Source organism: Motacilla alba, chromosome 1, assembly GCF_015832195.1.
Source record: "Motacilla alba alba isolate MOTALB_02 chromosome 1, Motacilla_alba_V1.0_pri, whole genome shotgun sequence".
Classification (NCBI taxonomy): Eukaryota; Metazoa; Chordata; class Aves; order Passeriformes; family Motacillidae; genus Motacilla; species Motacilla alba.
Window position 1 is genome coordinate 48043260 of NC_052016.1, and position 24357 is coordinate 48067616.

Consider the following 24357-nt stretch of genomic DNA (forward strand, 5'->3'; position numbering starts at 1 on the left):
AGAAATGCAGCTATTTCTGAAAGGAGACTAAGTTCTATCTATGAGATTTAGCAGTAAAAAGCAAGATGAAAGGAATTCAATATGTCTTACATTTTATTTTTATTTCTCAGGTTACTTAAACTTGGAAAAAATTGGTTATAAACTAGTTACTTTTCTGTTGTCCTGAAAATATAAAGTGCCTTTTTTGTATTATGTTAAAGAACTGGAATTAAAATAAAATATCACAGTAGTTCACTGAATTCGCTGAACTTTTAACTTCAGAAAATCTGCTCACAATTTCTGCCTTTTTCCATATCTGAAAATAATTCCAAGATTCACTCTTAATCTCCAGCATATAAGGAAAGGCCATCCTGTAATATCAGTGAATTAATTCTGCAGTTTACTACAGCATCAGTCTAAATTAAATATATTTTTAAAGTAGGAATGACAGCAAGAAGTGCACTGATAAATTTAATTCCCTTTTAAATAAATCTGGGTATGCTAAATGTCACAAAATGGTGCTAGAAGAGAAAGTCTTGCTACCTACCAAAAATAACCCTCAATCAACAAACCCCAAAAAACTAACAGAAACTAATGGCTGGAAACTGAAACTAATCCAATATAAGTAAAATAAAACACTTTTTTTTTTTTTTCCTGTGTACTGTGTTGTCCCAGAGTCTGCCTCACATAAGTAGCTCAAGACTGTCTTCAGAAGGAAGCAGCATATTTCTGTAGTAGCAGCTATTGCTGCTAGTAAAAACTGACTGTGATAACTAACTAGTGTCCTCACTACAGCTCTTCTGGAGAATTTTACTTTTTAACAAACACAGGGCAGGCCTGTGAACTGCATGGGTACCTACCTTTCTAAGCCTCCTCACCTGTAGCAAAAGCATCTGCTTGATGCAAATGTCTTTGGACAAGATAAGGTCTTCAGCCTGTATAAAGCAAGAGGTCAGGTGGTGGTAGAATTTAGAATTGCTTTTTGGCTCTGAAAACTGGAAATCTCACTCACATTAACAGCTCATATGCATAAAAATCAGACCACTCGGGGTGAGCTGCTGCCATGCTGAAGTGTTAGCAGAATCAAGACATAGATGATAATTGACAAGAATAATGTCTTCACTGTAGCCAAAGATGTTTAAAATACTGTTCATCATCACTGTAATTATAATATCTATAAAAGGAAATGTCAGAAAAACATGGAAAGTTATATTTGAATCATCGCTTGGTGAATTGGTTAAGAAAAGCAGACTAATGTGAAAATAATTTAAATATCTGCAGATATTAAGTGATTGTATAATCTCTTCCACCTTCTGCTATCCCTGTAAGATAAATCTCATTTTAATATCTCTACTAATTATCAATTTAGTTCTGTTTTCATATATAAAGTAGATATGTAATGCACTTCAGGAATGTAGTTACATTGACAGCCAACTATTGACAAATAAATTTAAAATCCAGAGGTGAAAGAGAATAATACAAGGACAGCTTGGAAAGACATTTGTGACCAGCAGATAACTGATTAGAAGTATGAATATATTTTTATTTTCACAGTTTGAAGAAGGTAGCTAAAAGGTGTGAATAGAATTAGAATTAGAATTAGAATCAGAATCAGAATAGGGTACATAAGGAGCCTACTACATAAGCAGTCAACTACTTCAACTGTTTACAGGACAAAAATAAGAAAACTATAAATTATCAGGACTAAGGACAGATAATTTTGGGAATAAAAACGTCAAAGTGATAGGAAGATTGCAATACTTGAATGCAAAATATACATCTATAAAATTTAAAACACAGAGAGGAAGTCACACAATGGCAGTTCCTTAGTTTACCAATAGTGATGCTAGTAATAATCTTACAAAGTATGAAAAGGAGTAGAGATTGATTTTATATTACCTTCCTAGTCTTCAGCTAAATACAACAGAAAAAAAGTTAACATGTATTAAAAATGTCACTGGAAAAAATAAAAGCAAAATTTTATACCAGTTGTGACAAATATAGCTACAAAAGAGGTGCTGCAGAGAATGAAGTGACAGACTGGTTGGAGCAGAAATGTCAAAAATCTGAAGACTAAGAAACATTATCAGAGTAGATATGGGATTTTCAGCAGGAAGAGAAGACAGTAGGATCCTGTTGTGACATTGTGCAAAGCAAAATAGGGGAACACAATAAAAACAATTGAGGAGGAGGTCAGAGAGAGGAAGGAAGAACAGATTATCATATTAAATCTGAGGAAAGTCAAATATTTCAGCAACGTAAAAACAAGCACAGTGATTTCAAAAATATGTTAACAATGAATTATCCTTGTGTGGTCTAACATCTATCTGTATGTCAATCAGAAAATCTGAGTAAATGCACTGAATGAGTAATGTATAAGCACTAATTTTATTTATCTAAATCCTCCAGGCATTAAATAAAGTTTTTTTTTTTTCTAAATTTTCCTCATCTCTTGCCCAGAAAGCTCTTTATATAATTTTGTCTGGTTTAAAGCTATTGCTTGTAGAAGCCACATATATTCAGTGTTCCAGCTTTGCATCTGAAGCTGTGCAATATGGAAAGTGGGTGAGCTTCTTGCAGGCTTAGCTACGAGAGTGAGAGCAGAGAATCAAGCCAAAATTAGAGGTTTGGAGCACTTGCCCTGTGAGGAGAGGCTTGGAGGAACTGAAATTTTTCAGTCTGGAGCAGGGATACTTCAGGATAGACATAATAGTGCCTAAACAAACATCACTGATCATCAAAGACATGAAGCTGGGCTCTTCTCAGCTGTGCAGACCAGGAGGATAAAGGACAATGAACATAAACAGAAGTGTGAGAGGCACACTGAGCCTATAAGGAGAACCTTTTCCCCATGAGGGAAGCTGAGCAGTAGCACAGGCTGGCCAGACAAGCAGTGGTGTCTTTGTTCTTGCAGGTTTTTCAAAACAAGCCCAGAGAAACCTCATCAAATCTCAAGGGAGACCCTGTACTGAGCAAGAAGTCAGACTCCAGCCAGGCTGGAGACCTTCAGAAGACACTTTGGGTCTGAATTATCTTGTATCATAAGTCTGTGATTCAGAAAACAATGCACTCAGACTACTGCCAGCAGTAAACAAATAGCTGCTTGGAAAACTCCTGCCCCTCCCTCAGTGTGAGCTGAATGATGCTTATTATTTGCTTATTTTAGTGGCCAATTTCAAGTTATCTAACAATTCTACAATGAAAAGGAAAAAAAATACTAAATAATCTTTTATTCTTTTGTTTGTTAGGTTTTGGTTTTTTTTTTTTTGTCATTAAATAGGATAGTTTTTTTCCCATTCCACCCTTCTGTGTATATTTTTGAGTACTATAAATATGACTATTAGAACTAGTAAATAGGGGTTGATTGAGATGACTTAAGGTCTTCTGAAAATGATGTAACTCTAAGACATATAAAACTACAGCTGACTTTTTTAACTTAAAGATTTTGACGAATGGAATTCAATAAATTTAACTTTCAGTGGTTTTGATGTGAAATTATTTATTTCTACATATGATATCTACTAGTTTAGTGGAATGTATTAGACTGAAAAATGAATAGCGTGATAAAAAGAATCTGATATAAATGGGAGTGCATTGGTTTTGAAAAATAATTGGGACTGGATAAAAATACTGGAATTACTAAAAATATGCTGCTTTAAATAAAAAATCTGTTCATTTTCTAGCAAATATGTTGTTTACAACACAAATGGTCTGATTTCAGTAGCAGGGATATGTGTTTATTGAAAGTATGTGAGGTGTCTATTTCAGGCAAAAATTATCCCCAAATATTTCTATTTTTAGTAAAAAGTTAACTAAAATGTTTAAACCTTAAAAAATTTACTACTTCAGTTAATTGAAATTCTGCGGTTGAATAGTTTTCTGTTTTAAAATACAGCTTATGAGAAATAAAAATGCTTTGTGCAAATGTGTCACTTTAACAGAAAGTTCAAAAAATTAAAAAAAGAAATTTCAGCCATTGCAACATTCTTGTTCATTTCCATTTTTGCTCATTTGTATGCAATTTTTCCTAAAAATTAAATAAAAAGCATTCATAGTATTATGAATGTATATTTTGGTAGTTGCAAAATATTTACATAATAGAAAATAGATAAATAAACTAAATTGGAATAAGGAAGTCAAAATAGAAGTTTTAGTTCCTTAAAGTAGTAGATTGTTTTCACATATATTCTGAATTCTTGTCATATTAAATGAGGATTAAATTCTCTAAAGACTGTATTTGAACAGGTATAAACTATTAGAGTATCAAAGAAGATAGATTGATACCATTCCCAGAACAGATGATTCATAGGCCAACTGGCAAACCCCAGGTCCTATAAACCAGTTGTCTTTATTTTCCTCCTCATTTTCTGATAATACAAAGAAGTTCTCTGGGGATATGTGATGTACATCTTCAGATGGGAAAAGACAAAAACTACAATACCTCCTGTGGAGGAATTCTCAAAGAATCTGGGGTAGGGCAATAAGCAAAAACTCATTTTTAATTATGTGGATATGGTTACTCTTTAGTGTACTCAGATTGCTTTAATTTATTCCAAATTAGACTATTCCACAGGAGAAAGAAAAGGTGAATTGTTTTCTACTTATTAGATGTTCCTCATGGAATCTGAATGAACATCAGTGATTGAGGCCATGATATTTAAGATTTACAGATAATTCCAATAATTTAGCTGGTTTTAAGGCACATAATGAAAGAACATTCAGAGCACTGTTTGCAAAGAACAACTAGTTTTATAAAAAAGAAGCATTAATAATAAAAATTAGAAACAACATGTTTATTGCTCCAACCTCACGGTATTATAATGACAGAAAAGCTTATAGTTCTTAAACATAAAATGGGAGCAGGATATAATATAGCTGTTGGTGAGATGTGAGATGTGTCCTGAAACATCAGAAAATGTTTCAGAGGTTGGAATGTTTAGCTCTGTGGATGAAGTCATGTGATAATTGCTGGAAGATCAAGTGGGCAATGCAGTATGGAAACACCAAGTCCAGAGTTTCCAGGAATATTGACATTGCTGCAGTCAGTCAGATCCAGCTTGTAGGATAAATTTCCTTCAAATTGTCCTGGATATTGATCTGTGACTGCAGTTTGAAAATTTCAAAGATACTGGTGTCATAGAATCATTGATTAGAATCAATAGAACAATTAAAACAATTCATGTTGGAAGACATTTTTTCAAAATATCTGATCCAAATCCAGATCAAAGTTCAGACATCTCCCCACTGTGCTGTGAAAAAAACTTGTTCCTCCTTTTCTTTTGTCAGTGCTTTGTATCTACTCTGTCAATGCACAGCTGCAAAGTGGGGAAAGAGCTTTTCCTTCTGCCACCAAAGTTTCAAGCTTCTGGCTTTCTGCTTCTGGGCGTCCTGTATCCTCTACTTGCTTAGGATCAGCTTCTACCTGTCACTCCTTACACACAATACGGGTTCAGGTTCTGCCAAAGGATCCCTCAATTCCGTGTCCATCCCTTCTTGACGGTGTACAGTTTGCTCACCTCTGCCTACACCTCCTTCAGCTGGTGACTCAGTGTTTCAACCAGTGTCTCTCTCTCAGGAAAGGGGGCTTATGTCCCAGATGTCCCAGACTCAGGGAGTTGCACTGGGCATTGGGGACTGGAAGGATGCGTCAGGATTTCTCATTCAAACTGGCCCTGCAAATTTGTCCCTGCATGTCAACACTAGTGTCTCACCAGCTGTGGCAGTGCCTCACACAATCTCTGGGCATCAGACCTTCTCTTCTGGTCCCACCTTGCCATCCCTGTTCACTGCATTCTCTGGTTGCTGGTACTCCAGATAATAAGGTGAAGACTCAAAGGGGAAAATACTGAAATGCAGTCAGAAAACACTGCTGATAAAGAGAGTCAGAAGAAGAGGGTATGTCCAGGGAACCACAGAGATGAAGGATAGCAGTTCTGCAAAAGTAGGAGCTGCTGCTATTGATATTTCATACAGCAGCAAATCTACATAAGCCACCTAGGATGCTGGCAGCTAAACACTTTCAAAATTAAAGGTTTGAAAACCTGACAAATTACTAGAGATGTTAATTAAGCCTGTGAGGAGGTATCCTACATAAACCCAAGCTAGTGCCAGAAATACCAAATTAGCATTTTCATTTGTATATATTTATGGATAAGTGTATATATGTCTATATTTAGAACAGTGGACTGAACCAGAGATCAAATTATTTGACTAGCACACACTTTCTTGAAATAACTTAACTATCAAAATCTCAGATTGTGTATCTTACCCTTTCTTGTAAAAGGTTTAAACTCATCAGCATTTCTGAATATGGAAACATGTTTGATTCAAAATTACTGCACACAATAAATAGAAACTCTGTGAAAAACTTTGAAACACCTCATAAAAACAAACAAACAAACAAAAACAAGATGAAGGAGAGAGGGAGGATTTTCCTGTTTTGGCAGGTCCTGCAAACTGTGAATATAGTATCCAAAAATAATTAAACTTGTATGTTAAGATCAGCAGTTTTCTCCTTTCTTTGATGTTGGTGTTCTTTTTTTTTTTTTCAGCTTCTGCTTAAAAAAAAATCTAGCATAAGACATTAGTTTGTGTTTGATATGTAACTCATTGTGGAGTTTCAATGTCTCCTTAGGGTAATGTTTCTGCTTACTAAATTTAATGCTTATTCTCCTTGAGAGAAATGGAATTTCTACTTTTTTTTTTAACTCTCATTCTCAACATTAAACTACAACATACAGAAGCTGACTTTTTCACAATTTTTTTTTGTATTTATGTCACCCTTTGCACAGAAACTAAATAACTATTATATTAATTAGCTCCTCAGCACTAAGAATACATTCACCTACATTTTTCTTTTCTCAGATCTTACCATTGCATACTTTTCTATTGGACTTTCCCAGAAAGCACTCGCAATGTTGTGTACTGCTCTTTGTTCACACCTGCTAAAGTTGGTGTTCCAGTTTTTCCAGCCAGAGATCTAAGTGAGAGTAGGAGGAAAAGAAATGACAAGGTTTTTTTATTCTTTGCTAATTTCTATAAAGAAAGTTATACACTAACCTCAAAGTTAAAAATTGTATTCTAATGGCATGCTAACAACATTGTTAATTAGAGCATAGAATGATCTGTAGGAACTTTTTCATGTGAATTTAACCATGGATTTTATTACCTACTTCTCAAAGGAGATCCTAGCTGATGTCTCTCTTCACCACAGTTTTAAGAAAGACACAGCAATTTTGACTAAAGGAACAGAAAAAGTCTGGGAGTAGCGGCCTCAGATCCAGAGCTATTATCTCTTCTAAATGCCTGGGTCTGAAGAAATAGTCTGCAGTACAAGATAGGAGTAGAAACCCTAGGGGCAAGGCTCTTCTCTTAAAATGCCACACAGAGGACAAAAGAACTCCTGAACCCTTGTGGTGATGGGGGGAAATGTAAAAGAGGAAATGCCCTCTTTGATTTAAATTAAAAGAATGCCATAGATCAGTTCAAGTACTTTTGGAAACAAGCTTAAAACAGAGTAATAACTGCAAATATCTGAACAGAATTTCAGTAAGATATGGGTAGAACAAGGTGGTTTTAATACCAGACCAGACAATGAAACTCCAGGTAATACATTCATTGTATTCCTCTGAAGACCTTTAAATTTACTACTCCTTTTCAATCTACACATCACACTTTATTAATCAAGTAATAGTAAGATCTTGCTTTTCCATTATTTCTTTTCTTTACTAAAATTTTATTTGGTTTACATATTCCTGGCACCATAAGTCTCCACAGTATAAGAACTAAGGATGGGAAGAAAAAACTACATTTTTGAAAGATCTTTGTGGAGAAGTTTTTTCTTCTGCTTTCACAGGGCCAAGCAATGTGTAAGCCCCAGTGGAAGCTCTGAAACTCATATTTCCTCTCCCAGACTCCATCAGTTTAGTTTCTGATTTTTTCTCCAGTATCTTTTCCTCAAAGGTGGATTGCTATTTCTCTTTTACTGAATGAACCAGGATGAGCTGTTGGCTTTGATTAAAACCTTTTAGGAAGACCACATAACGCTGAACAATTCCTTTGAAACTCAGGGTTATGAACACAGAAACAGAGCAATCTATTAAATGGTCAATAGAAATAAAACTTATTGAACATTGAGCTTTACCCAGATCTTGGCAGAGAGCAGAAGAGCATCACTTCAGAGAACTCAGTGGTGGCACACGCCAGCTGAAGTTGCTTACTGTGGCTTTCTGTGCTCGTTTCTCAGTGACTGATCATTACGAAGAGCCCAAAGAGTAAACCAGTGATGTTTTTAATAGGTCAGCTTGAATGCATTCTTCTATCTGAAAGAAAATTACCTTGCTAATACACCAAATATGCTGCTTGTTTGTTTTTTGTTTTTTTTCTATGAAGAATCCTCCCCCCAAAAAAATTTTCCAACAATTAAGTTAGGACCAGAATAAACACAATGATAATTGTTATATTAGAACTTGAAAATCTTGTAAATCCCAAAACAGATGCTGCTAGTCTCAAATAAAACTTGAGCAAAGCTAATCTAAACTAATTTAAACACTGTTGGTGTTGCAGTCAGTTTTTAGAAAGCCTAGATTTAGCTTGGGAATAGCCTGGTATTGTCTCATTACTTCTGAATCTTTATCATGGTACTGTACCTTTCTAAAAGATCAGGAAAAGGAAGGGAAAGTGCTGTCCTTTCTGATTCAATTCCTTTCTACGGCTCTAACACAGAGACAGTTTTGGCCAAGTTCACCTTTTAATGTTTTCTCTATGAAGTATTCCTACAGTGGACAGAAATAATCCTTTCAGTCTTACATTTTAGGGCAAAAATGACCTTATCTGTGCTGATGCATACCAGCTGATTCTCATGGTCATCTGTATAAGAAAAATGTGATGCAATTCCTAAACTGTAGCATAAGCATAATACCATTCATATTTTTATGCTGAAATAAAAATCTTTAACTCACATTACTGCAATCACATTTCAGTCAAATGACATACCAGGCATGATGCAGGTTCATCCATCCCATGTCTGTGCTCAACTGCTAATTTGAAATTTCTAATTGCATTCTTATGATCTGGCTTCCTGTCAGACTGACAGCTACATAACATGTAGGAGGAAAGCTAGATGAGAAGGCTAATTATGAACTAAGGCAGTCAGGAGGGTGAGAGAGAGAGGAGGATTATTTTATTTTTTTAATCAATATTATATTTTCTCTTGCACCACCCCCAGTAGATTGTGTCTTAATGAGATTCAGTCCTAATCAATGCACACCTAGCCAAATTAAAGGTCAGATACTGCCTGTGTAGGGCATGTAAATCACAGGAAAGTCTTTGAGATGCCTTCCCTTCCTTTATTCCTTTTCTACAGAGTAGCAAAAGGCAGAAAAAGCATAAGTTCCTCTATTAGAAGAGAGGAGGGTGTGTCTTTTCTTCATATTTCCTGCAATGCATGTAACTCAAAGCAGCAGAAAGAAGGCCAGCTGTGTTCCCTGTTCTGTTTTTACTAAGGTTTGCTGACTACCACTTTTTTCTTTTCTAAGGAACTATTCCATATGTTTCTACTCTTAGACATGCTTGATGCATTGATCTTCCAACACAGTTAAATGCTACTCACACTGCACACATATTTTCATATATTTTTGCATAATTTTCTATCTTGCTCTAGGGCACAAAAATACATATTTAGCATCATGCTATAGAAGAAATATTCTCGTGGGTCACAATTCATCCTTTGCTGTTTCTCAGACACTTTGAAAACATACATGTGCAAAAAACCCTGATGGTTACATCAACAAGGCCCCAGAAAAAACATATGTGAGAGCAGAGTTTACCCAGGTCAGATTCTATGCTATGTAGATAGACCATCTGTTCTATAAATAAACTGGATTGTTCTTAGAAAGGGCCTAATGATCCCTTACTTTAAGTTCTGTATCAACCACTACATAGTAATATTCCATGAGGGCTTTTTTTTCCAATTTAAAATTTCAGGAATTCTGAGTTTACAAGCATAAAATAATTCAATTGCTAGTATATTTCCGGAATTGAAATATCTTGCTTTTTTTTTTTTTTTTTTTTTTTGGGTTGATCTGGTTTCTTCTCCCGATTTAAAATCATACACCATAACATGTTTATATCAGGTTCATCATGCTAGAAACCTGTATGACTGGTCCTGATGGTTATCAGGCTCAAAGCAGAGGTGGAGATATAGATTCCCAGTCATGAGACAGAGAAGTTTAATAGTTTTCCCAGGCTAAGAATCTGTGTAGAAATGTGATCAGCAGCAAGAGAGGTATATAGTAGAAATCAAATTATAACAGGAGCAAGAAATCAGAAGCAGGTGCCAGCAGTCACAGCTAAGCATGCAAGAGAGAAAACCAAGGAAAAAGCCACAGTGGAACACAAAGTGGCCAATAATGATCTGTGCAAGGAGCTGTCATACTCTGCTGAGGGACACTAACCATTCTTCTGATCAATAGTGCACCATCTCTGTTGGCTCTATCAGCACTGCAAAGTTCCAGGTTAGCAGGACTTTTGAGTAAGAGCATGTGGTACACTGCAGAGCCACATTACTGAACCTGTACCTGAAAAAGAACAATTTTTTCATTACTAACCACAGTTTTAGAAATACAGTGATTGGTCTTGCTGCATTTTTAAATCAGTAGTGGTTGATATCAAGAAGGGTAAGTTCAGATCCCAAAACAAGCAGCTAAATCTATAATATAAATCAGTTTTCTTATTTGGGTCACTCAGAAAGTGGCTGCATTTTCATATCAGAAAAGACTTAATCACAATGAGCTACAGTCAAACTTTTCCCTTCACAATATCAAATAGTGGGTAGAAAATTGAAAATAACTCTACTATCAGTTTAAATTAAGGACAGTGTGAATGTGGGTTTTCTTGGACTTTTATTAATAAGACAGCTAATGACTACTGCTAGAAAGTGTGCTGAGCTTGCTTACTGCAAAATTTTGCCTAAAGTTAAGATCAAGTTCAGCTCCTGATCAGGAAGAAGTATGTTAGCTGTGTATATCACGTGTTGTTCCAAGCACCAACTTCTGTTTTTGTCTCCTGAGTTTAACCCGTCCATTTGTTCACACTTGACTTATCTTCATTGCCACCTTCTCATCTCCTAAGAACATGCAGCATCACAGTTTTGTTGAGACTACAGGGATCAAAACAAGACACAGAAAGAAAAGGTTGGTACTCCCCAGCCTGCTATGCTTGATTCTCAGTGGCCTCTGGTTCCACCTGCCATATAGCCATCTGCCTGGACAGGAGAAAATGCACTGGGATCTAAAGTAGAAAGCAATCATCATTATTTCAGATTTCTATTTAGGAACTACAACTGCAATGATAAGGGAGTGTTGCTCCAAATTGGGCAGAGTTACAGATCTCTTCTGAGCAGATGGGCTGAAAACAGCTAACTTTGCATGGACCAGCTGCAGGCTTTCATAACAAATACAAGCTGCTGATAGCAGTCTAGACAGGCACAACAGCTAGAAAACACATTTCCACAAAATAATAGCCTGTTGAAGAAATGAAGATTGCTCCTTGGCATTCCTACTTAAATTTATGTGCTTATTAATAGAGCTAGATTGTTATATACTCACATACACTCCTCTGCCAGCCTGCGCTACTTAACACAAGATGGATGTAAAATGCTACCAAGGTAACTAGCTAGGAATTGAATATCACAAACAGATTTTTATTTTCTTTCTGCCTGTTTGTTTAACCAAAGGAAGCTGCAGTTTTCTCAAATTCAGATTGTTAATGAGGAAGAAAGCCCAAAAAAAATCAAAATGTCATCTTTCGGTCAGTTAAGCCCAAGAACATTTAATTTTTTAACTCGGGTAAAGTTTTTTATTTTGGATCATCAAAAATTTTAAAACAGAATTTTCTTATCAGTACTCTGCCTTATAAAAAACTGTGAATTGCTTGAAGTTTTGGGGTGTTTTCAAATTTTTCTTTGTTGTTTTCTTTTATTCCACATGGCCAGCAGAAATCTGTATCTCTCAAGAGCATGTTGTAGAGCTCCTGCTGACAGAAATACAACTTCAATACCATTTCATGAGATATACAACTCTGTATGTATTAGCAAAGATGAAAAGTAGGATATCAGAAACATCAGAAGAGATATTTCTTTTAGCAGTGTGATACTCAAAATATAGCTTAATATTAAACCTGATCTTTAATTAAACTTAGCAGGACAATTTCTTCATTTTGATTCAGAGGACTATGAAATGCTGAAAAGCATCTTATTGAAATGTCTTTTGGAAAAAAAATTATTTAGAATTACAATTTCAGGAAAAAAAACAACAAAATGTTAGAATTTTACAGAGTTGGGATGAAAACTAACCTTAAGATTTGGAGTCTCATTTTCTCAGAAGAAAACTAACTCAGATCTGGAGTTTCACAATCTTGCTACATCAGTCTGATTTAGCAGATGTTTTTACCCTCAGCAAACCTCTTATCATGTATAACTTATAGCAAAAGGGACAACATTGAAGGATTTTGTAGCTCTCTTACAAGGGATTTTTGATTCAGAGGAAAAGTCAACAGAACTAACTCCTGTGCTGAATACTCTTCAGATCTTCCGGCACAGAAAAGATATGCCATAGCTGAAATAAATAATCCCATGGGTTAATTGCTGTGTAGGAACATGGTTTCTATTTTCTCCAACTCTCTATATACTTTCAGGTAGCTTGTGATATTTGGAGATATTTCAGTTAACTGAGTTAATTATTTAAGTAATGCTGAACGAGTGAATCACAAATTCCACAGACTCTGTGTTTCTTGCATGTAGAAGCTTCTCCCACAGCTGCTTATACATTTAACTTTATGCAGTGTGGTGGCTGTGTCTTGCATCCCCAAGTACTCATGACACTTTGCTATGAGTGCCATGACGTCAGGCATTTTGGCTGGCCCTCCGCCACATCTCACACCGTGTGCTCTGTGTCCTGTTATCCCTCAGAGGGCTACCAGAATGGTCTGGACCAAAATGCCTGTGTGTTGTCTAGACTTTCTTCATGCTAACATGCTATCTATGTGTGGTAGGCATGGTATTTTTTTAATGCAGATGACCTTTTGTCCAAGCACTATGAAATAAATGAAAAATAGAAGCCTTTAAGCCAAGCCCTTAGTCCCTGTTTTTAAACTTCAGAGAAGTAGCTATTAAGAGTTGAAAAGGCTTGTGTATATATATTTATGATAATATGTTGTTGCAATAATGAAGTAGTTAACTTAGCTTTTTGGCAAAGTTTTCAGTCAGGTTTTTAGTGAGTTTTAGCATATTCAGTATTGAAGAACACATGATATCTTTTTGTGCATTAAATCAAGAAAAGGAAATAATAAGCAAAAGACATCACTAGAGTCTAGATTTTCTCCAGTCCTATAATGCTAAGACTTAGGGTATTTATTTAGTGGATTATAGAAAAATATTCAAACTTTTGTTCCAGACGTCTTCTCAAACTAGAAGAGAGGAAAGACTGCTGAAAAAAGTACAGTGTGAAACACTGCTTTAATAATGACAGATAAGAAAAATCATGTTCAGCAATCAAAATTACTTTGGAGCTTTGTAAAAAGAGGATAAGAAAAGTGACAAAACCTCAAACTGCATTTAAAACAAACAGGGAAAAAACATCATAAAGAAAAAACTCATAAATATGTCAATGCTTCATTCTCCTTTGTTCAGTATGTTATAGTTCTAAACAATTCTGCTTTTAAGATTTTCTTTTTGAGTGTCTTTTTTTTATATTGTTGTGCATATAATATTGGACATCTGTGTTGGAGATCTGTGACCAATTCTGTGACTAACAGAGAGGAAAGAAAAAAGTACATTATTTAATAAAAACAAGAAGGAAAAGTTGTAGTCTTTTAATGTCTTTGAAAAAAAAAAAAACTGCTACAAAATCACACAGTTTTACATGCACATAACACAGTAGTGTCCTAGGAAGGTTTCATGAGCTTTTCTTGGTTTTCTATTTTGTTTTGTTTGAAGATATTCTTCTATTCAGACTATGATGGAGACTAAAAATTATTTGCTGTATGAGTTCCACAATATTTTTATTGGGTTTTCCTGTAACAAAGCAAGTGTAGTCTTCTGGCACTTTCTAGTTACATAACAAGGGATGAAGAGTTAATTAGGATCTAAGTACTTACAATCATTCAGATTTGTATAAGCAAATCTAATAACTCAGTGTTATTAAATATGCTTCTGCAGTGTTCTTGAGCATCAATCACAGAGAAATAAAAGGGGGGAATATTATTTATTTAAATTTTTCATATTAGTATAAATAATGCAGTGAGAAGAGTGCAGATGGAAAGCATCACATCTTCCCTGCCTCTTCCCTCTCTCTCTCCTGTGTTGTTTTTTAATTCCTCACCAGAGGAAACTTCCAGAAAGAGGAAGTTTCTTACTTGTTTGGAAGCTCATTGAAGCCAAGGAGGAGACTCCACTGTGCCTCAGTGAGTCAGTTACTTACATGCTATGAGACTGATATCTAACTTGCAGGAGTTGGCATCAATGTACCTGTGAGAAAGGAAAAAAAAATATTGTAAAAGAAAGGAGAATGAAAATCTGAGCAGTGAATTTCCTACCACCAACGTGGGAGTTTCAAAGCATGAGTTGAACTTTATAATTCTCTCAGTTGGATGTACTGTGATAGTGCAGTTCTTTTCCTGTTTTAGATGAAAGAACTCTTAGCAAAAGAAAAGAGGCAGCAGGATTCAGGGGAAATATGACTTTTTCCTATTCTGATCTCAGCTTCTGTGATAAAAACTCAGGAATAACCACAGCTGGCTCTCCAGGAAAGACTTAAATGCCTTTGTTTCAAGGCATTCTGCATTTAAGTGCCCCATAGATGCCTTGCTATTATCAAAGCATGGAAAAATGCCTGGGAGTAACGCGACAAACACTGTTAACCTGCCTGAAGTGAATGATTCCTAAATCTCAGTGTAAAACTAAATGCTTTTTCAGTTGCTTTGTTTTCTAACAGATGCTGTTGTTTGAATTGCGTGTTTGACTGTACTCACGTTAATTAGGCATAACTCTGCATCTGAGTCCCCCAGGTCAGTGTTTTATTGCCAACATTTCTTCTGTCATATTGTTGGTTTTCAGCCACTGTTGTACCACAGTCAGTTTATTCACATGCAAGGCTTATTTGCCATAAGCAAGCAATTCAGTTTCATTAACAGACCTTGCCCCTGACAAACTAACAGCTGTGGCACTCCTAGTCCTCAGAGCACCTGTGACTGGGTTTCTACATGCCTGGAAATCTCTGTACACATTTTTCCCATTTGGCACTATAAATACAGATCTGGCTGGCTATGAGAGGAGCAGTACTGACACATGCATGAATTCACTTGTTTGCAGCAGAAATGCACCATTCTTGGAATGTTTTTCCTGGAAATACAGTTAAGTGACTGTGCATAACTACATATCTTCCTACTCTGAAACATTGCCTGAACACTTACAAGTGAACATTAATTTTTCAGTTTTGGTACCTAACAAGCAAAAAGACCCCTTTGATATGCACAGTTTCCTGATTAATTATGTATGATATCATTACAGAAATCATAGTATCATAGAACGGTTTGGGTTGGAAGGGACCTTAAAAATCATCTGGTTCCAACCCCCTTGCTATGGGCAGGGGTACCTTTCACTATACCAGGTTCATCATCCAGCCTGGTCTTGAACACTTCCAGAAAAGGGGAAGCTTCTCTGGGAAACCTGTACCAGTGCCTCACTGGCACTGTCGCACTAAAGAATTTTTTCCTAACATCTAAACTTGCCATCTTTCAGTTTAAAGCCATTCCCCCTTCCCTTATCACCACATGCTCTTGTCAAAAGCTCTTCTCCGGCCCTCCTGTCTGTCCCTTTAGATAATGGAAGGTGCCATAAGGTTTCTCTGGAGCCTTCTCTTCTCCAGGCTGGACAAATAGGGTCTCACAAGAATAGTCAGCTTCTTTGGCCTGCTGGTCATGCTGCTTTTGATGCAGCTTCTTTCAATACAAATAAATGTGACAGAGTGATAGCAGAGTAAATCACAGGATATGAGTCAAGATGTTATGAGAATAGGAAGAGGTATCTCAGCACCTTGGTCTTTTGGGGGTAGGCTCAAGACTAGGTATCTTCTTGAAAAGCTGGTAAGAAGGATAATATGGGAAAAGGGAAGGACATAACTGTGATTCATGGAATGAAAAGTATTAGCAATAGAAAGACTCTTGTCTCAGAAAATATGAAAGAGAAGAAAAGTAAGAGAAAAGTTTCTGGAAGGTACCTAAGATAAAAAGAGATTTTGTGTGTTTTGTCAGATTTTAATTTAACTGATAAATTCAGATTTTAGATGAGTCAATACTGGGTACTTAAAATGCAACTTTTGAGGTAGCAAATGACAACAGTGGGTTTACTATAATTAAAACAAAAAACCAAAAAAAAAGTAGTCTTGCACCCAGAAAGCATGTGAAGAGCTCAGTAACTACTGAACTGAAGGTATTCTGAGGTCTGTGGATACTAGTTTGTGATATATCTTAGTTAATATCTTTGTAGTTTCTGATGCTTGTCAGATGTTTGTTCTGGAAAGAAAAGTCAATATCTTTCACCAGCAATTGTGTGAGTCATACTCTTTATTGGAGGAGTCAGTTCTGTGTGGGAGTGGGACCTAAATGAATGTTTATATGTGGAAAAACAATTTTGTTGTTCAAACCTGAAATATATGTTCTTTCAGAAGCCAGTTAGTGATGGCATTTTAAAGCATTTTTCTTTTCTATACAAATCCTCTATGAAACAACAGTTATGTGTCAGAGATCATAAAATTGTACCATTTCATTGCAAACTTGTTTTTTTTCCCTTAACCATAAAATCAAAGATCTTTTAGATCAAAGCTTTTAAGAGATACTACGACAGATAGAGAGCAATCTTTCTCCCTAATGTTCTATGTTTAAAGATACTCACTGTATAATTTTCTAGAAAGATGAGTTTCTTTGGAGACAACTAATTAACTTTATATTGATTTTATCAGTTTCTAAAATTATAAAGTTGAAGTTGTAAAGCTTATGTAATTTATGTAAACCAAGTGAAGAATGCTGACAAAGTGGTGACCCTGTTCACTACCTTTCACTATCCAAATCCTACATATCAAGCTGCCTTGATCATCCAAGCACAGTTAGGATAACTACTTTTTGTGAACCATAAATTAAGGATTACCTCATGTTATTTAAAGCCTTGTTAATTTTACCTTTCTTTTGCTAGTCACACAGTTGGCTTCTGTACAATAGTTTTAAAAAGTAAAAGAAAACTTCTGAAATATTAGTCTATGTAGTGGAAAGGTTGTAATTACTATAGTTTGAAGCAGGAGAGTTCTTTGGTTTATTGATTGAAAAGCTAGATCTTGAAGCAGATATACTTCTATACAAAGAATGGATGACTGAAATGAGACTCTTGAAGAAAAGGTTGCATAAAGATGTCTACTAGAGTCATTCTGTCTATGGAATGAATTGTAGATGGTGCATATTTGACACGCTAGAGTTTGTAACAATGAGAAAACTGCTCGAATCTTGAGGCTGGTGCTTCTCGGAGTGGAAGGGTTGGATCAGGAGATAATCAGAGATCTCTTTCATATATGAATCTAAACTATTAGGTCTGAGGTATTAGGGACAACTTTCACCAGACATGTTGCCAGTCTTCTCACTGCTAGAGAGGTTTTACTGTTACATGATCTGATTCGGCCAACAAGCCATGCTTGATTCCTCACTTTTGCAATGCACTGTGCTGAATTCCAGACTCATAGCAACTAGGACAACCTCTGATTATGTCATCTTTTTCCATCCAAAGAATCTAATTGTGAAGCAGGAGCTGAGGTAGCTGCTATTGCAATCAGATGAGCACTTCCAGGCACGTTTACAAATATCTTGGGCCATGGCTCCTGACATCAGCCCTGGGAGTGTTCTGCTGTTTCATCTCTTGGGTGGCATGAGCTGAGGTGCTGGGCAGCCACTGGGCAGGAGCAGACAGCAAGTGCCACAGTCATTTACTGCACCAGTACCAGTCTATGACTCTAGCTCACTCATAAACAGTGACCGTCCTGATTTCAGAAATCACTGAAGATTATGTGCCCCTCTTTCGGACAGAAAATCTCCGTTACTTTGCTGAAATCATGCACAACCCCTCTCCTTCTCTGATAAGTTTTACTGGTTATTGTATATTAAAAAAAATAAATCTTTTTTTATGCTTCGGTTATGAGCTGAAGTATATTAACAGCCTGGTGTCACTATGCCTTACAAACTGCATTCACAATTAAGGACTCTTTATCTAGCAAACACCAAAACAAAATAATTTGTTTCTTTTACTTTTCAACATGAGTTTCTGTCAGGAAGTCTGATTGCTTAGGATTCATAGGAGATAGGTAAGGCACATGGTGAAACTGTAATAATTGTAATTTCTTTTTTCTATTTTGGGTGTTGAATTTTTCAAGAAAAACAGAAAAGCTTGTTAAAAACACACACACACACACACAAACACACACACACACACACATATATATATATACATAATATATGCAATTTTTAGGCAGAAACCATTCTCTGACTTCTAGAGAGACAACTTTTCTAAAAATGTGAAGGCATCCTGCATCCTGGAAGGCTTAACATCAAGCTGAGGTTTGGCTTTAGACAAAGGAATTTTTGTTGCAGTATAGCTATAGCTGCATCCATCCATCTTTCTTTGGCATTCTGCTACGGCACCAGTTAAATAATGGACAAGGAGAAGAACTCTGTCTTGGCATTTTAGAGTTCACCATAGAGTTAGTCTTAATTGTTCATGAGATTTGCTATGTCCTTGCAAACCTAACCTTCCCTGGCCCCTTGCAGGCTTAGCACAGGGAAAAGTGCCTATTTTGACATCCTCCAGAGGAGATTCTCCTTCTACTGATTACAGTAAAAGCTTGAGGAGATTATCCAACCTTGGTCAAACACAACCTTTACAAACACTTGCCTCCATTTATATTCACAAATTAAATTATTCACAGCCATACCTTTAAAGAACAAAAAAGCCAATATATTGTAAAATCTCTTGTGACACGGAATTACACAGACTTTGCTAAGCATAGGGAGTGGGCCCATACATATTTAGCACAGAATTTGCTTATGCATGAAATCGAGAATCTTGGCAAATGCTGGGCATGGTCTGGACTGGATTAAAGAAATGTTTATTTAGAAGATGTCTAGCAAGTGGCATCGGGTCCTTGACTGAGTCTGTGAAGGTCAAATTCAATTCTTTGTCCCAGGCTTCCTGTGAAGGAATGGTGTGACACAGAATATGAAGTTAGTTATATATCATTTGGCTCTTACACTACTGAACTGCTTAGGCTCCTAAGACTTGCTTTCTTTTGTGGCTCAGATATTTAGAAGTTTATGTCTCGTTAAATCATTTTTTAATACAGTTTAAAGTGCTCTATAAAGTTTCAGGGCTATCAAAACAGTAAAATTATCTGACAAAATCCTGAGAAGATTATGCTTGCCCACTTAGTCATAGTAAGAGGAAATTCCTATTTCTGTGGTTAATGATGACTTACACTGTTAAGGATGGCAGTCTGAATTAGGACAACTACATTAAGAAAAGAGAAAACTCGTGAGAGTTTATCAGGAAGGAATATTTGGATGTTCAGTTCTGTACACAAAGACCACAGCCTTGAAAACTGCTTATGGCTCCTATGGGGAATACTGTTAGCAAAGTTAGGCTTTTCCCTGGCACACTGGGGTAGAACTGACCCTAGCTGTAAAGTTAATATAGTGCAATTAATAAAGCAAGAGAGAAAACTAATACAAAGAAACATAGGGAGGATCAGACTCAATAAACAAGAAAAAGAAGTTATAGAATAGAAAGCAAAAGGAGAGTTGGGGAGGAAGAAATGCCTGGTTTTGGAAGTGAGGAATCCTTCTCCATTTCCTAGGTCATTACATTTGCCTATAAAAAGATTAAATTAACAGTGCAAATCTAAATTTTTCATTATTTGTAACTATTTTATGCTGAGAAAATGCAGGGAGAAATTCAAATACTACATAGTCAAATCAGATAAAAGTAACCACCTCCCAGTGACATTTCTCCTTCCTATTAAAACTGCTGTACACATGTAACTGCTGGCAATAAAATGTCAAGAATGAGAGAGAAACTTGAAAGATCCTTGATACAATAGGAAAAAAGTTGATTAAAAAAAAAAAAAGACAGTGTTCTGCACTGTTGTAGGTCATAATTAAGAACAAACCAGACTTTGACTGAAAGCTGAGACTTTCATCTCTTATTTTCAGAAGGCATGAGACTACATTTGTTTTGAGAGATAATGAGTTTGACACAGAAAGCTCAGTCTGGCTACCTTTGAGTTCAGCAGCATATGGTCTAAAACTCCACTAATGATGTGAAAGCTTGAATTTCCCATGTTATGAAAGTATATGTTCCACTCTTGGAAGAGGATTGCTTATCCAGCTGTCCACAAACACCACTCAATACTGTTGCATGTTTCATGTCATTAACAGAGAGTGGTAGAATAAATAAATTGAATTTTGAATAAAAGACAACTGCCTGTATATCACCTGTGTAGGAGAGATGTACACTTTCAGGTATATAGGTTTTTGGGCACACAAATCAGTGATGGTTTGCCGTCCTCACATAATAACTTAAATATCTGTCCTTACATGTCTACTTAAAAATCACTGACAAATGTGATGCTTAATGGACTCAAACCCAAAACTGGTAAATTCTGAATCTTAATCATTCCAATGGATAAAATACTGTTGTAATCAAGTATAAAGTTTGTGGGTATAAAAAAAAAAATCACTTTTTTTTTTGGTTATTTCAAGATAGCACTTCATTAATTACTCAATATCACAACAGCACTTTATGAGGAAAGTCATGGGCTTATTCTATGTCATAGTTGGGATAATAAATGATCTTCTACAGTAACATTATTGATTTAAATTGAAGCATAACAACAATAAAAATAATTAAAAATTGACATGGTTTGTTTTGTAGTTCCTTTCAGTCCTTTGGAGTCTGCACAGGGACATTCTGTGATCTATATTGTAGTCTCATAGATTTCCAACATATGGTAGCAATGTGTGTACTTCAGTGAAATCAAAAAAATTAAGATTACCTCATTATCCAATAAAAAGAATTTACTACTGATTGATTTCTGTCATAGTGGGATAATTAACCTTACCACTTACAACATGTAGTTCTTCATTAAGAGCATCTCACACCGATTGCCAGAAATTATTAAGCTAAACCTCATGATACTTGCAAAGAAAGAATAATTATCCCCACTTTGCAGGTGGAAAAGTTGATTACATACACATGCTCACAAGTACCTTACACCCATGACATACAGACACCATTACACAAAAAAAGATAAGGATATATTCTCCTAATTGATTATCTAATATTGGTATTATATACATGCTGAAACATATAGCTGAATTTTCTGAGGTGCTAAAAACCTTTTATCTCACAGTCCAATGAATATGGAGACAAAGATTAAACACAAATCAGGAAGAAATTGCATCTGAGCAGCTTCAGAAATTCAGGTTTGCTTTTAAAAGCATGCAAAGATGTATAAAAAAACACACAAGAAAGTTCAACAAAACTCTGAATCAAGTATTAGTCTTCTTTATTTGAATATTTTTGTTGTGAGTATTAGTTTCTATGTGTCTGAGATGTAGTTAAGGGACTTTGATCATACATAGATTGCAATGAGAGTACACTGCCTAATTTTGAATTGTCACCTTTCTCTTGATTTTTATTAGTTTTTGTTGATTAAAATATGGCATAATTTACTTCATTAAAGAAAACTCTCTGATAGCTAATTTAACATCTGTTTATTTGTACAGGGACAGAATGATGCTTTACATTACCAGTATAAAGCAGAGACGACACAGAGGTCATAGCTGTGCTGCCCATTAGCAGCACTTTGTGTTCTCTAGATCCTGACTGAGAGAGGAGAAAAACTATTACCAATGCAGAAAATTCATATATAGCTTAAAATTAATGAACAGTTCTCTTTCAGTTTGCTAAACCTTTGTAAAGCCCTTCTGTTTGAAAAACATAATCATTTTTAAATAAGCTAAGCATGGCAGAGTGGCCTAACACAGGGTGTTACTCTTCTGGTTTATATAGATTTAGATGGGCAAAGGCAGTGAATCTAACTTAACCCCATCTTCATTGGCTCTACATTTTAATCAGAATTTAATCCCCCAGTACTTGCAGGGATGCTTTGGTAAACTAAAGTAACAGAAAAAAAAAGAATCACCAGGGAAAAGTGAGTGAGTTAGGACAAGCATGCAAACATGCATATGAGGTTTCTTTTTAGCAAAAAAAGAAGTTTCAATAAACTTTTCAATCTTTTTTTTCTTCCATTAAATTTATTTATTCTCTCATCCAATTATTTGACTTAGAAAGGTACAGTATACAAAGTATGGCTAAAAATGCTTCAATCATTAGGTGGGCTTAAGAGCTGAAGACAAGGAATTTGTGAAGAAAATATGTCTTGAGAAAACACCCATTAGACAACAGTCTACCTGATTTAATGATGTGTCAAATAGGATAGAAAGCTTATTGAGTCCCAGGGCTTAAGTATTTTTTCAAGTTTTGTTTGAGATTGTGAGGTATAGTGTGAAAGCAAAATGCTGTGAAGGTGATAGACCATAAAACTGGTGATGTGAAGGAATGAAAATGGTCAAACACAGCCATCCTTGCTTTTGCAGGGTAAATAGAAGCTTACTTGTCCTGCTGGGATTATTTGCAGAGCACAGTTTGCCAGTAAATAGGTGCGAAAATCAGCTGTACTGTGAGAGAAAAATGTCCTGAATGTGTCTATGGAGACCAAATTGCATTTTTCTTTTCCAGTCATTCCCTATAACCTACAAAGTTAGGATCCCTTATTTTATTTGGGGGCATCTTTGTAATATCTGATGAACAACAGGTACTTCAGAATCATTGATTTGCTTCTCCAGAAGGTAATTAACAAAGCCATTACTAATCCATCTGTCTGCTGTACCTTAAAGGTACAGAAAGTCAGAGGTGAGACCACACAGGGTCATCGCAGTTAATTGGTATCACGCTCCCTTGTCAGACCATGCTCCTTTTAGTGACCCTCTCCTACCCCAGCAAAGGGATGGCGAGGAGCGAGTGAGGACATGAACCTCTTCTTCTCTCACTACTGGGTCTGAGTGCACTGAGTGCTGCAGCCAGGCCTAGCCTTGGTTAGCTTTGAACTAGCAGTGTCAGGAGCAGGAGCAGGATTGCAGCTCAACCAAACCTGCAAGCAGGTTGACTTCCTGTTTGGATTCAGGCTTGACTCAGTCCTTATTTTATCAATGCCTGTTTGTTCCCATCCTGAAACATCAGCTCTTTCTCTGTGATTGCAATAAAGTCAGTGTTACCCTAGTGATTTCAGAGGGAAAGAGCAAAGCCATCAGAGGAGAGAAATGGTTTTGTTAATTGAGTGCACTACCTCCTAGTTCTTGTGTCAATAAGAATTCAGTGGTTTGCCAAATTTTTCTAAGGAGATTAATGATTTTGGCTGCCTAATTTAGGAAACCTTTAAAGCCTTTTGGGCTTTAGGAAGTGAAAGTTATGTTCCACTGAAGTGCTTCAGGCTGGCTATGTAAAACCACATTTCTGAAGATGCACCCACCCAAATATATGCATATATATTTGTACATATTCTTTTCTTTGCTACAGTTGTGCATTTGGAAGAACATGAGCTTGCTGCTTCCTCTCTTTGCTTTGGTAAAACTGTCTGAATTGCTTGAAAAATGTATATTCACTCGCAGGTCTTGTTTTTTTTTGATAGAAATTAACTAACTTCATGTTTTCCCTGTAATAGAAAGATCCAACAAGCACTGCTCATGGTAAAACAAATGAATCAATAATCTACCTTCACAATTTGATTTGGGAAACAAAAAAATGCTGCAGTTCATAGCGGCCCACATAATTTCACAGCTCTGGAAATTCATATAATTTTTAGAATTTTCCTTCCATGACAGGTTTCCATGCTGAGAAGAATTCAGCTTTGAGATTTTTACTTCCTCTGAAAGCTTTATCCTATTAAAAAAAAGTTTATTACCATTTTATTAGATTTTTCCCCCAATGATTTATAAAAAGTTAAGGTATTTTAATTAAAATCTCATATGAGAAAATATGTATTCATAATTACTTCCCAAAGCACTAAATACATTTCCTCCTAGATGTTAGTGTGTATATATATATATATATATATATATATATATACACACTTAGGTATACTTATAAGACTGTGTATACTGATAAGATTATGTCTATTATAAGACTGAAAAATAAATTCTGCACAATAGTTTATCTTTATAACTTGAATT

At 35.8% G+C, this 24357-nt stretch overlaps 1 protein-coding gene across 4 annotated transcripts in view; it reads left to right on the forward strand.

Annotated features, from left to right (window-relative positions):
• CNTN5 (contactin 5) overlaps positions 1 to 24357 on the forward strand; it is a 600552-nt gene that overhangs the window by 40706 nt on the left and 535489 nt on the right. The window contains exon 2 of one of the 4 annotated variants that reach the window (XM_038141226.1): positions 14970 to 15042. The exons of the other annotated variants lie outside the window; for them this stretch is intronic. The gene's annotated coding sequence lies outside the window, so the exon portion shown is untranslated. The remainder of the gene's footprint in view (positions 1 to 14969; positions 15043 to 24357) is intronic. 4 annotated transcript variants of the gene reach the window in all.